Below are 14191 nucleotides of genomic sequence, written 5' to 3'. Positions count from 1 at the left end.
CTTTCAGTGCCAACCAGGTAGCTAAACTCTTTGCATGTTCCTGCTCTGGGGGTTGTTTGCTGGGTAGAGAGCAGAAGCTGGAGCCTCTGGAGCCAGGAGTTAAAGGAAACAGCAACATCTCAGAGGGGATAGCTTTCTGGATAGCTTTTTTAAAGGGATCACGGCAGGCCCAGAGGGTGTCACCCTCCAAATGAGGTGGAGCTCCTGTATCTGAAGGGACCATGAGGCTGGACAGCATGGAGTGGTAAGCCAGGACCTGGACCACCTTGGATGTTTGTATGGGGAGCCAGTAATGACTGAGACTGAATTTCTCATCACCCTGTTGGGATGGGCTTCAGGGTCAGAATGGAATCAATCAATAAATAGATATTTCTTATGTACCTGGGCTGCTCAGCTTCAGTTCATAGCTTCCTGCTGCATTCGGGCCATCTGTGGGATGGCAAAGAATGGTCATGCCATGCACACCTGCACCCATGGTCTGATGACATCATTGCATTCGTTTGGTTGGATGGGCTGAGATCCCACTGGAGAACTGGTGAGCAGAAACAACAGGGCTGCTCGAAGCCTCTGCTGATGTTTGAGTGATCTGAATGCTTTCACCTGCTGGTTGGGTTTGGGGACTGGCAGGATGGAGAGACGGTAAATCACTCATGAGACAGTGCTGAGGAGATTCCTGTTTTTCATTCCTGGCAGAAAGTGCCTTGTACCTCCAAGGGAGCTGTCTGAACCCTGAAATGGCCTCAGCCTGGTCTTGCCACGTAAGGCCCAGGCAAAGGGGTTGCCCCAGTTGTGGGGAAGCCTGTTTGCTATGGTAGAAGTGAGCCTGCGAGAAGCTGTGGGTGCTGGGGGATGAAGCTCCGACTTGGTCCCAGGAGAAGAGTCTGCATCTCGTTGGGGCTCCTTCCTGAGATGCAGCAGGTCTGTGGCTGAGAAACCATAGACTTGAATGAAATTTCAGGGGCGAGGCCTCAGGCCTCCTGGGCTGTCAGAGCAAAGGAGGCTCAGTGGGTGAGGTGGACTCCCCAGCGGGCTTTCAGGGGCTGCACCCCTTGCCGCACCCCAGCGGGCGGCTGGAAGGTGTCTGCACCCCCCAGTCAGGAGAGAACATCAGAAGGGCCTCCTTCCCCATCCCAAGATCTATCTGACCAACCCTCACCCTCATACCTTCTCCAACCACTGATGCTGGAAAGGCTGGTACTAGCGGGTGAGGGGAACCAGGCCCTGCCACGGAGGCCAACACATGGGGAGGAGTCTCAGACTCTCGGGAAATGGGTGTGGAACGCGCACCAAGTCACGCAACATGACCCGCAGTCTGTCCTCCGCGGGGTGGCCCGGGCACGTGGGGGAGACACCTGCTTAGGGTGAACAGCGAGGTGAGGCGGGTAAGGGAGGAGGCCACCACGTGCCTGGGGAGGCCTGGGACACTTCAGGGGCTTTCAGCCATAGAGAGAGCTGGCTGAGGAGGGCTTGGGGAGGATCAGGGATGCAGGGGGAGCACGCAGCGTGTAGCCAATGGGACGCCACTGCCTTTCCTCCCCGCCGTGCAGATCCGAGACCTTGGCTCATCTTTACTGTCATTTCTCTGAATTTTTTTTTTTCTTTGAATGCCAAGTGTCTTCTGTACTCTTTAATTATCATCCTAGTCTTTGCATCAAGAGACATAGCAATGATAGCACGTTTCTTTTTAAAGCCTAGTATATTAAATATTAAATATCTTTCCCCACTTTAATTTTACATTGCTCTGCCAAGAAAAAAAATTAAAACTCAAGTTATTTGAAGCCTGGATCATTTCTCTGAGTCCTTTATCAGGTAGATTGCTTACCTCCACTTCACTTAGTTGTTCTTCTGGGGTTTTATCTTGTTGCTTTGTCTGGAACATATTGCTCTGCGGTGTTTGGTCTAACGTGGTGTGTTTGTGGTCTCCATTCTGCAGGCTGCAGGACCACAGTTCTCTGGCTTCTGGTGTCTGCTCCCTGGTGCATGGGGCTGGTCCAGGGGCTTGTGCAGGCTCCCTGGTGGGAGGCGTGGGTTCCTGTCCACTCATGGGTGGAGCTGGGTCTTATCCCTCTGGCGGGCAGGGCCGTGTCAAGCACTGTGTTTGTTTAGAGATGGCTGTGGGGTCAGGATGACTTTAGGATGGGGCCGTGGCTTCGTCTGCTGATGGATGGGGCTGCGGTCTTGTCCTGTCGGTCCTTCGGCCGGAGCCCTCCCAGCACTGGAGCCTCTAGGCTGCTGCGTGGGGCCAGATCGCCATAATGGCCTCCGGCAGAGCTCACACCCAGGAATATTCCATGGGGCCTCCCCTATCAGTGTCCTTGCTCCTGCTGTGAGCCACAGCCCCCACCCACCCCCACCCCCACCTCCCTAGGGGACCCTTCAAGGCCCACAGGTGGGTCCAGCCCAGGCTCCTATGGAGTCACTGCTTTCCCCGGGGTCCCAGTGCACGTGACACCTCATGAGCGCCCGCCAAGAGTGGAGTCTCTGGGGACTTCCCTGGTGGTCCAGTGGCTAGGACTCTGTGCTTCCAATGCGGGGGACATGGGTTCCATCCCTGGCTGGGGAATGAAGATCCTGCAAGCTGTGTGGCATGGCCCAAACAAACAAACAAACACAGTGGAGTCTCTGTTTCCCCAGCGCTGTGGAGCTCCTGTGTTCAAGTGCTAGTCTTCAAAGCCAAATGCTCTTGGGGCTCCTCCCCCCAGTGCCAGGCTCTGGGAAGCCTGAGGTGGGGCTTAGAACTCTCCTGTGGGAGAACCTCTGCAAGAGAGTTATTTTCCAATTTGTGGGATTTGATTATATTGTGATTGCGCCCCTCCTGCCATCTTGTTGTGGCTTCTTCTTTGTCTTTGGAGGTAGGATATCTTTTGTTTTTTTTATAGAAGAATATTTCAAGCTCCATTTTATTTATTTATTTTTTATGCTCTTTATTAGAATATAATTGCTTTACACTGTTGTGCCAGTTTTTGCTGTACAACAAAGTGAATCAGCTGTATTTATACATATATCTCCATATCCCCTCCTGGAGGTAGCATATCTTTTTTGGTAGGTTCCAGTCTTTTTTTCATCCATGATTGTTCAGCAGTTCATTGTGATTTTAGAGTTTTCGTGGGAGGAGCTGAGCTCAAGTCCTGCTGCTCCGCCATCATGTCTCCCTCCATCCCTTCTCACCGTGTCTAGATGGCCAAGGGAGACCTCCCTCACCCCCTGTGTGTGTGTGCACAGCAGGGAGGTGGTGGCGGGCCCGTTGGACAGTGAAATGCTTAGACCAGGGCAATGTGTGGGGCGTCCAGGAGTGGGAAAGGGCAGCAGTGAGAGAGCTTCATTGGCAAGAGGTCCCAAGAAGGTTTGGGCAGGAGACGGGCGCAGTCAGGTGAGGTTTGGGGAGCCCAGCAGGGAGAAGGGACAGATTTGGACGTGCTGCGGCATTGCTTGGTGGATGAGGGGCTTGTGGAAAGTGGGCCGGACACTCCAGCCAGGGTGTTCTTGGTGGCCTTGCTGTTGGGTCATTCTCCAGGGCTGGGAGGCCCTCTGCTGACCCCTGGGTCCTGCTCACATGCTGTCTTTCCCAGAGGACAGGTTCCCCTTCAACTTCTCATTCCACATGGTGGGTATCACTGGGGCGGCGGGGGCGGGGGGGGGGGGGGCGGGCGTGTGTCTCCTGGGGTCAGGGTCCCTCCCACTGAGGCAGCTGTTGGGGGAGAAGTCATGAAAAGATCAGGATGCTCAGGTGACCCGGGCAACGGGCGGCTGCTCACCCCCACCCGTCCGTGAAATGCACGTGGCGCCCCTAGTTCCCGCAGTGGAGTGGGTTTCAAGGATGCAGCTTTGAGAGGGTACGTGGTGGTGAAACCCTCTGGACGGTATACATGACTGAACCCAGTTATGGCTTCTGTAGAAACGTGTAAGGTTCTGGCGGGTGGATGTGGAGATCCACTCACCCTGCGGCGCCCAAGACCAGCCTCGTGGGTAAGTTTCTCTGCTTGTTAAAACGCCGCCTAGATCTGGACCGGCTTCCGCTTTCTTTACTCTCTCCCTGCCCTCGAGTACGGGGCTAGTTTCAGATTTCACCCTTGAAACTCTCCACATCTACAAACCACCAGCAGCACTGTGTGGAGGCTAAAGACTGGTTGTTAGAAGCAGCCTGACCTGGGCTGGGTCCTGTGTAATTCTGGGCAGGACCCTGGACCATAAGCCTCCATCTCCCTGTTGGTGCAGCAAGAAAGGAGCAGCGCCCGAAAGACCCACCAAGGTAGGCGCTCAGAGCTGCTGGCTGCTGTAATTGTTTCCAGCACAGGCAACCCCCCTGCCTCACTGGGGGAGAACTTGGTGAGATTATTGGCCCTTTTATGACTGCAGGCTTCTGTCTCTCTTGCTGAAATTTGCTTCCATTTCTGGCACCTTTAACCAGGATGCAACAGAAGCTGGTGTCCTGGTTTTCAGAGCAGTGTCGTTTCAGTTATGTGAAATGTGTTGCAGTGGCCATTTCATTCAGATTCCCCAGTTCTCATACCCCGAAGGTAACAATAGCATTTCCCCCCCTGAAATACGACAAAATTCACAACCTCCTTGCCTCATGTGGGGAAACTGCTCCATGAATACATTAAGGTAGATAGACTCGCTAGGCTCTACCAACCCCAGGGGGTCCCCAAGGGGTGCCCAAGGGGATGGAAATCAGGTCTACTCCTCCACTAGAATGGGAAAAAATTGAGGCTTTGTATTTACGAAGCTCTAACTGAAATATAGAATTTCCTTCAATTATAAATGGCAACAAAAGGTCAAATATTGACCTTTGTGATATTATTAGAACCTGTGACTTTGTCTCTTCTGGATATCCTAGCTATTTATAGATCACATTACAGCTGCCACTGATTTCTCAAAATGTCATTTATACTTATCACTGCTTTGCATTTATGGTAAATAGACTTGCCACTAGGTCTCGTTATTTACTCTCAAAAAAGCACATATGTTAGTATAGACCCACTTGTTTAATAATTGGATAAATAAATCTAAATATAATTGGTTTCCTTTGTAATTGTATGTCTTTTACTTTATGCATTTGGGAGGAGATCCACAGGCTTTACCTGACTGCCCACGTGGTTCACAGCGGCACAAAAAATTTATTAACCTCTAGACATTGGAAAACTTTCCAATGGGTAAGAGCCGCAATTTCCACTTAGACCACAGGAGGGAACTATTTCCCAACTAATGCTTTAAAAGAGCACAGCGGGGATTTTTCTTATTCCTCTTAACTCTTATTCTAAAATTGGTTCAAGCTTTCTTCTTTAGTGTTAACAATGTAATTGGGGTCCTGCGACGAGGCTCTGAAGCTGATACCCCGCCAAGAGCTGAAGCATCCTTGTATTGTGAGACCAGGAAGATGGGATACGGAAAAGGGAGTCTCCCAGGCACCAGAGGAGACCTAGTTTAGTGCCCACAGCTCATTTGCTGTCTCCCCTCTCCCCCCCAAACAAAAACAAACAACCCAAACTTGTGAAGCAGAGAGCTACTTGGTTTGTTATTCTGGTAGAAACAGAGCCGCTAGTAGGGTAGAAACAAAGCGGAAGGGTTTTCATGGTCGGCGGCTGCTGGAAGCGGCTGCACCTGCGTGTGCGAGGGGGCGGGGCAGAGGCGGGAGATGGGGTAGGAGGGAGGGACTTTATAAAACCGGAACTTCCTAGGCGCCGAGAGACCATGAGCTTGTATTACAAACCCGGGGACCCGGCCAGGCCTGCCGCTTGGTGACGCGGCCGTGGCCCCGGGGCTGATTTTAATGGGGACAGTTTAACACGTTCCTCCTTCTTAGGCCCCATCAGCACATAGGTCACCGTATATATTTAAGGGCTCAGAATGGAGGTCTGAGAGCGTCTAATGGCAAAGGGCAGCAGCCACTTTTACAGGTCAGCCTGGAACAGAGAAACAGCGCTGCAAACCCTCACCCCCCTTGAAGTAGGTCGGGCTGGAGGCAGAAGACTTGTTGGGCGGGGTCGGGCGGGGGCGGGGTGGGGAGGGGGCGGGGTCTGCGTCCAGCCTCCCGCAGCGGCTCCAGAGGGAACCTTTGTGACACCCCGGCTCTTCTGACCTTGAAGGACTGTCGGCTGTTACTGTGTTTTTTTAAATTATAAAACACTAGCTTTATTCAATATCATGGCATTAAATGATCTCTACATATGGGTACACTATACATTTTGGTTCAATATCGGCACAAATGTTTCATTTGTTTTCTTTCTTTAAAAAATTTTTTTTTATTGGAGTAGAGTTGATTTACAATGTTGTGTTACTTTCTGCTGTAAGTACAGCCAAGTCCGTCAGTTATACATATACATAGAGCCACTCTTTTCTAGACTGTTTTTCCTCATATAGGTCATTACAGAGTTTTGAGTAGAGTTCAGTGTCCTATACAGTAAGTCCTTATTAGTTATCTATTTTATATATAGTAGTGTGTATATATCAATCCTAATCTCCCAATTTATTCCTCCCCCTTCTCCCCCTTGGTAATCATAAGACTGTTTTCTACATCTGTAACCCTATTTCTGTCTTGTAAATAAGTTTATTTGTACCATTTTTTTAGATTCCACATATACACGATATCACAGATATTTGTCCTCTATCTGACTTACTTCACTATGTATGACAATCTCTAGTTCATCCATGTTGCTGCAGATGGCATTATTTCATTCCTTTTTGGCTGAGTAATATTCCATTGCATACATATACCACATCTTCTTTATCCATTCCTCTGTTGATGGACATTTAGGTGGCTTCCATGTCCTGGCTATGGTAAATAGGGCTGCAGTGAATGTTGGGGCTGCATGTGTCTTTTTGGATTGTGGTTTTCTCCAGGTATATTTGGCTGTTGTTTTCATTATGAGCAACGCTGTTTCATTCAGTCATTTGTTCCTTTCTGCAAGCATGTGTGCCTTCATCTACCGGAGCTGACCTCTCAGGCGCCATCCTGGCTGCCGAGGCCACCTTGGAACTCAGTGCACATTGGGTCCAGGTGACCATCTGAACAGGGTCCTTTCAGGTGTGTCTGCTGCACGCCCATCAGGGAAGTTGTTGATCTGCTCTGAGCATCAGTTTCGTCTTGTATAAAATGGGAACAGTATTACCTACCTCAGGAGATTATTGCGAGAATAAAGAAAACCAAGCATGGACACGGTTAGCACCATGCCTGGCTGTTATCACGGAGGATGGTAGCTTTGTCCTTGAGCATGTGGTGCCCTTGGGGCGAGCAAACACCAGGAGCCTGGAGTGTGAGCGGCTGCAGCTTCTGCTTGGCCTCCTGGCACGGGCACCCCAGTTACCTGGGGAACTTAACAAATGCTCTTGACTGACATGCCCTAGATTTGTTTTGTGAGGTGACAGTGTGACAAAGCAGTCAAAGGCGTGGGCTCTGGGGCTGGGGGTCTGACACTTTAGTAGCTGCAGGACTTGAAGCAAATGACGTCGCCTCTGTGCTTCTGCTTCTCCAGATCAAAAAGAGGCGTAGTAACAGCACTTTCTGCCTGCAGTTATTATGAGCTGATGTGTGAAAAGCTCTTAGGATGGTCTCAGACACACAGTAACACTCAGAATTATGAGGTAGTATTATTATTGCCCTTGGCCACTTGTTAAATGTTCTCTGATGACAAATGTTAAGGTTTGTATGAACCACCAGACAGTCTAGACCAGTGGTCTCAGGTCCCTGGACCCTGTTTTCTTCCAGGTTGACTTGAGAGCTGCCCCCACTCCCCACCCTCCCCTGTCCTTGGCATGTACCTTCTTTTTCTGCTCTCGGTCCCACAGTGGAGCCGGTTTCAAGGACACAGCCTTGACAGAGTAAAATGTTGGGACCATCTGCACAGTATATGTGACTGAACCCGGCTAAGGCCTCTGTATAAACTTGTAAGATTCTGGCGGGTGGGTGGGGAGATCCCCTTGACGTGCGATGCCCGAGAGCAGCCTCGTGTGTCAGTTCCCTGGCTGGCTGCACCTGCTACCTTGCCATCTGGAGTGGCTGCTGCTTTCCTGGGTCTTTCCCTGCCCTCCGTGTATGGGGTCAGTTTGCGAAGCAGCATGTGGTGGTGGAGGTGGGGGTGATGCTGGGGTGGTGGGTGATGATGCGTGGGGGTGGAGTGATGGTGGGTCTTTGCTGGCGGTCTGGGTGGGGAATGATGATGAGTAGCTGCTGGTTGACTGTGGAGGCATGCGTCGGCAGAGGTGGTGCTCAGGCACCAGGAAGACTCGGTGCTGAGGTAGGAGGACCGACCTTTCCCTCTGACTCCCTGGAGGCCCTCCATGCTGTGACTACAAAGCAGAGCCATGTTCAGGAACCAGGTGTGTCTCGAGTTCCAGTGCAGTTCAGGTGCAGGGCTCTGCAGGGTGCTGGACAGTACTCCCCAGGAGCCCAGGTGCTCCCCCAGCTGCAGTCAGTCCCGGCCAGGCTGGCATCCTGAGCAGCAAGGCCAGTGTGGCCTGTGGTCTAATAATTTGTTTCATTCGCTTTTGGACATGCCTATAACTTTATTTTACAGTCTAACCTCATATTCAATTTTTTTTTTCTCTGAGAAATCACAAGCACTTTAAAGATATTGTTCGAATGTTTCTTATAACATCCCTTTGATGCTGGGGTCAGATAAAAGAACCCGCTTTATGGGTGACAAAATTGAGGTGATTCTCCAGGTCACATGTTTCTTAAACTATTGAGAGGTGGCATCTGGTTTACAACCCTTCCTGTGGCTGCAGAATTAATATTTGTTGAAAAAAAAAAGAGGCCATTTTGTTCTATGTCAACTTCCCCTCAACTATGGCAAAAGAGACGACAAGAGAAACTCTCTTTCAGGGAGTCATGCTGGGCCCCTTCTCTCCCGTGTGTGTCTGTGACCCTGTTTCCTTTCTGATGAGATACTGAAGTGTGGGGGCTGATACTGCGGGAGTGAGTGGGGAAGTGGGAGCAGACAAGAAATTTTCTTTTTTAAAAACATTTCATTGAAGTATGGTTGATTTACAATGTTGCGTTAGTTTCAGGTGTACAGCAAAGTGATTGTTATACATACATACATATATGTATATGCACATATTCTTTTCCATTATAGGCTATTATAAGATCTCGAGTGGAGTTCCCTGTGCTATATAGTAGGTCCTTTTTGATTATCTATTTTATGTATAGTAGTGTATATATGTTAATCCCAAACTCCTAATTTATCTCTCCCCCACCGCCTTTACCCTTTGGTAACCATAGTTTGTTTTCTATACCTGTGACTCTATTTTGGTTTTGTGTATAAGTTCCTTTGTATCATTTTTTTAGATCCCACATGTAAGCAATATCATATAATATTTGTCTCTTTCTGTCTGACTTAAGAAGTTTTCATTTTAAGCTTTGGTGAGTGAGTGGTGTTTGCACTACCCGTGTCATCTAGGGAACCATTTTGGAGAGGGAAAAAAAAACCCCAACCAAACTTGTCATTTAGAAAAAAGAGTTGCTCCACATTCTGTAAAGCTGAGCAAAATCACATTTTCCCTGGTGAAGGCAGCTGCAGTTTCTTGCAGAGAGCCTTTGAGGATGGGCAGCTGCCACTGTTCCTGGTGGGGTCCTGTCGTGTCAGGGCCAGGACACATGCAGCTGGCCTTCACGTCGATGTGTTGTTCTGAAAAGGAAATAGAAAGGTACGCTTCAGGACGTACTGATCTCTAAAAGGCTGCTTCCTAGAACTGCTGTTTGCTAGGCTGCCAGCAGCCCCTCCGACTCCTCTTTGCCGATGTTTTATGGACGTGATTTAAACCTCAGGACTCTTCCTTTCCTCGCTCTGGTGAAGGAGCTTGGTGCTCTCAACTCATTAACTTGTGTTCCTGTTATTTGCCTGCTGTTGCAATAACGTGGCTTTGCACTGTCAGGGGAGGCTCAAGTCACAGAGGTGGCCTCGGTGGGCGATCAGCAGTGATGGCAACTTTGCACATTTAAGAAGAGCGCACGCGGCAAAAATGAGATGCAGCAGGGGAAGTGCTGATGAAGAAAGACTTTCTAATATTCCCGTCCTGTGGTTCCACGTGATGTGTGCGCCGGAAAGGGGGAAGAGTTAGGAACATTTTGTGCTTGGGGTTGAGATTCTCAGAGGCCTAGCCAAGCTGCTTTGTGGGGTGGGGTCTTGGGGCATTTGTTCCACAGACACCCAAGGGACCTGCTCAGTGCAGAGGAAGACGTAGATCCTGTCATGAGGGGACTGAACAGGCTTTTAGGAGAGAGGTAGTGAAACGGTGGCACCGAGGAGAAGCATTACAACAGAGTGTTCCAGATAAGATTCCAGGCAGATAGATGTGTGCACAGGCAATGTCCATGGTGGGGGGGTCGGGGGTGGGGTGGAGAGTTTCGCTCTGCTGGATTGGAGCTGGTCAGAGAGGAAGAGATTGTCACCAACCACCTGCCGAGGGCACCAGGAATACGCATGCAGTTGAACTTGGGTTCATAACCTGCTACATGAAAAGAGAACGCACACCCCAGGGAACCACGGTGTGCTGGGTAAGAGCAGTTTGGAGGGGCTTCCTAGAGGGTTTGGGCTTGTCTTTGTGATTCGAGTATAAGGAGGTGGGGTCTACTCTGGGTCAGTGTTGTTAGAAAGAGGGGCAGTTTGGTGACTGGGCATCTTAATACCTTTAGTCTAGGAGGTGGGAGGAATGGAGTGGGGATAGAGATATCCTTGGGAAAGAAGCCATAGAAGCTCACATCAGCCTCAGGAGGGGAGGTGTGGTCCTTCTCCTGGTTGCACAGTTTGTTTGTTTTTAATCTCTATTTAGGTATGATTTCGGAGTGGTATCATTTGTGTCTTGTTGGAGTTCTCGACTGGTGTTGATAGTCTGTGAAACTGTTTATTTCATCAGGGGAACACCACAGCCTAGCTGGTAGCACCTGGGCCGATGATTAGCTGAAAGCTCTCAGGGCTGCTTTTATTTTTCTCAGAATGCTTGGTCTGGGCACTGAAGGATGAGTAGGAGTTTTCCAGATCAAAAAGAGAAGGCATCTCCCACAGAGGGAGGGATAACTGGAGGAGACTGAAGGAGGCGTGGAGTATTACAAGAGGCTGAGGATGCTGTGAGCAGCTCGGGTGCCAGAAGTGAGGATGTGTGTGGGGAAAAGGGGGAGAAAGGCCCTGGATCAGACAGGGCCAGGTGGGGAGGGCTTTGGTCCTGGCTACAGAGCTAAGACTGTATCCTTTGGCCATTTTCATCAGAGTACTCAACTCAGAACAGCTGGTCAACAGATGTTTATTGACTTGGGGTGGCCTTCATTTTCCCTGCACACGCTTCTTTTCTTCACACCATGTATTGCCATCAAAGCCAAAATGAAAGCTACCCAAAGGAAGAATATCCTTCTCAAAGTCCAGATATGCTTCTCTTGCAGTAACTCCTGGGCTACTATAGGCACGGAGCTGGAAGGCTTCCTCTGGCACACTTGGTCTACTCCCCTCTTTCACAAAGGGGGACTTGAAGCCATACCTGGAAAGGTACTGGCTTGAGATTCCACAGCAAATCATGAAAGGCTGAGGACTTGACCTCACGTCTCCAGCTGCCTTGTTCTTTCAGAACATCCCTGAATTGATGCTCATAGAACCCTCGTACATCCTGAGGCTCCACATGGCTGGGTCACTGCGGAGACCACCCCCCCATACACAAAAATAAAATGCAGCAGCCAATGGTAACTGAGAAGGAATTCCATTGTTACAGGACTCTGTTGAAGACCTTTAAGGGGATGTGATTCCTGAGCTCTAGTAACACTTCCAAAGGCCTCTCCTCCTCTCCCCTCTCAGCTTCTCCAGGTGGGCTCTGTGCTGGATCTGCTCTTGCTCCTTCCTTCCTCTTATCGGCTTCTTTCTTAAGTGGACGGGGCTGGCCTCTCTGTCCACACCCTCTGTCCCATCCTCCTGTTTCTCAGTGCCCATCGCACCTTTTTATCAGTCAGAGTTGTGTCTGGTTACACATGACAGAAACCTCACTGCAGTGGCTAAAACAAGTACGAGGTTTCTTTTCTCCCCCCAAAAGAGTCCACACAAGGTGCTCCACAGCTGGTCTAGCAGGTCCTTCTGCTTTTCTGCTCTGCCCTTTATGCCGTGTAGCTTTCTTCCTTCTCACAGATGGCTGTTGCCTCTTTAGGCATCGTGTTTGCACTCTAGGCCAGAAGAGGGGGCATGGCCAGAGGCAGAAGACATGTGCCTGATGAATGGTTTCTTTATTAAAAAATTTTTTTATTTATTGAAGTATAGTTGGTTACAGTGTTGCATTAGTTTCTGCTGTACCGCCAAGTTATTCATATGTGTATATGTATATATTCTTTTCCATTATGGTTTATTATAGGCTCTTGAGTAAAGTTCCCTATGCTATACAGTAGCACCTCGTTGTTTATGTCTTTTATACATAGTAGTTTGTACCTGCTAATTCCAAACTCCTGATTTATCCTTCCCCCACCCCCTTTTCTCTTTGGTCACCATAAGTTTGTTTCCTATGTCGGTGACTCTGTTTCTGTTTTGTAAGTTCATCATGTCAGATTTTAGATTCCACCTATAAGTGTTTATTATATGATATTTGTCTTTCTCTGTCTGACTTACTTCATTTAGTATGATCGTCTCTAGGTCCATCCATGTTGCTGCAGGTGGCATTCTTTCATTCTTTTTGATGGCTGAGTAGTATTCCATTGCATGTGAGTACTACCTCTTCTTTATCTGAATGGTTTCTTTGTATCAGGAAAACAATTACTCTCCCAGAAGCCCCATCCGGTTGATTTCTACTTACATCTCACTGGCCAGAAATGGTCACATGGCCATCACTAGCTGCAAGGCATCCTGGGGAGGTAAGTATAACTGCCACCTGGCAACGCTGAGGGAAAAAAGATCAGGGTCCTGTTAATAAAGACGGGAAGAACCGATACTGGGTAAGAAGCTGGCAATGTCTCGTATACTCATCCTCTGGATTTTGCATCACAAGAATTTTGGGGGCTGACTTGACAAATGCAGGGCTCTTGTCCATGTTGAGATGGGGAGAGAAACTGATGGAGCAAAGTTATCCACACGTGAATTAGTATTTGCTTAAATAAGCATGGTCTATTCTAGAACACACTGACTTTGCTTTCATTTTGTGACTTTTTAGCCTTTAAAATAAGTTAGAAATGTAAATAGACATCTTGGATATATGGCTTATAGGAAGCGAAATATTTTTTTCTTAATACGTTCTACTCAACATCAGGACTTATGCTCTGAGATAATTCAATTCCAAGAAGACAAGTTTCCACGTGCATTCTACTTAGAAAGATTAGAGTTGTTTTTGTCTTATTATGCACTAGAATAAAATAATTACAGAGAACAAAAACACCAAGCTCTTGGTACTATAATTTCAATTCTCATTTTTGTCATTGCGCCCATAGGCATTTGATGCTATTACAGTGGGTGCATACCAATTGGTAGTGATCTGTTCTTTTCCATTTAACAGTATTTTACAGACAGGATTTTATGGGCTGACAGTTCATATGGTTATTTTTAGTGACAATGTAATATTCTGATGTGCTATAGCTCACGTAGCCATTCCCCTCTGATCAGAGGTTATCTGAAAAATATTTAACGACTGATACCTCATTAATATCGGTTAGTCAGAGGAGACCAGGCTATAGACACAGAGCACGTACTGAAGGCCGCTGCCGGGCCCGGCATTAGCTCTTGTTGCTGAGTTGTAGAGCGGTCGGGGTCTATTTGTTGGTGGTGGAGAATGTGGTAGTGAATATTTACTACCTGATAGGGGAGGACTGCAACAAATCGATAACCAGTTGTAAATTAGCTTTTACTGTAGTAAGCTGTTCCAAAACTTAGTGACTTAAAAGTAAACAAATTTAGCTCATGATTCTGCGGGTTGGCAACTTGTGCTGGGGTTTGGGTGATTCTACAGGTCCTGACTAGGGTCAGTTGTATGCCTGGGGTTTGGTGCTGGTCAGTTAGACAGTCCAGGTGTTGCAGGGTCACCTGGTGTAATGGAGATGACCTGACCATATGTGTTTTATCTTCCAGAAGGCTAGATGGAGCTTTTCACATGGCTGGATGGAGCTCTAAGAAAACAAGCCAAGAACAAGCAAAAAACATGCAAGGACTGCTGAGGTCTGGGCTTGGAATGGGAACAGTGTGTCTTCTGCCACGCTTAATTGGCTAAAGCAAGTCCCAAGGTCAGCCTCAAGGACTCC

Source organism: Hippopotamus amphibius, chromosome 13, assembly GCF_030028045.1.
Source record: "Hippopotamus amphibius kiboko isolate mHipAmp2 chromosome 13, mHipAmp2.hap2, whole genome shotgun sequence".
NCBI classification, from domain to species: Eukaryota; Metazoa; Chordata; class Mammalia; order Artiodactyla; family Hippopotamidae; genus Hippopotamus; species Hippopotamus amphibius.
Note: the sequence above shows the minus strand (reverse complement) of the source record.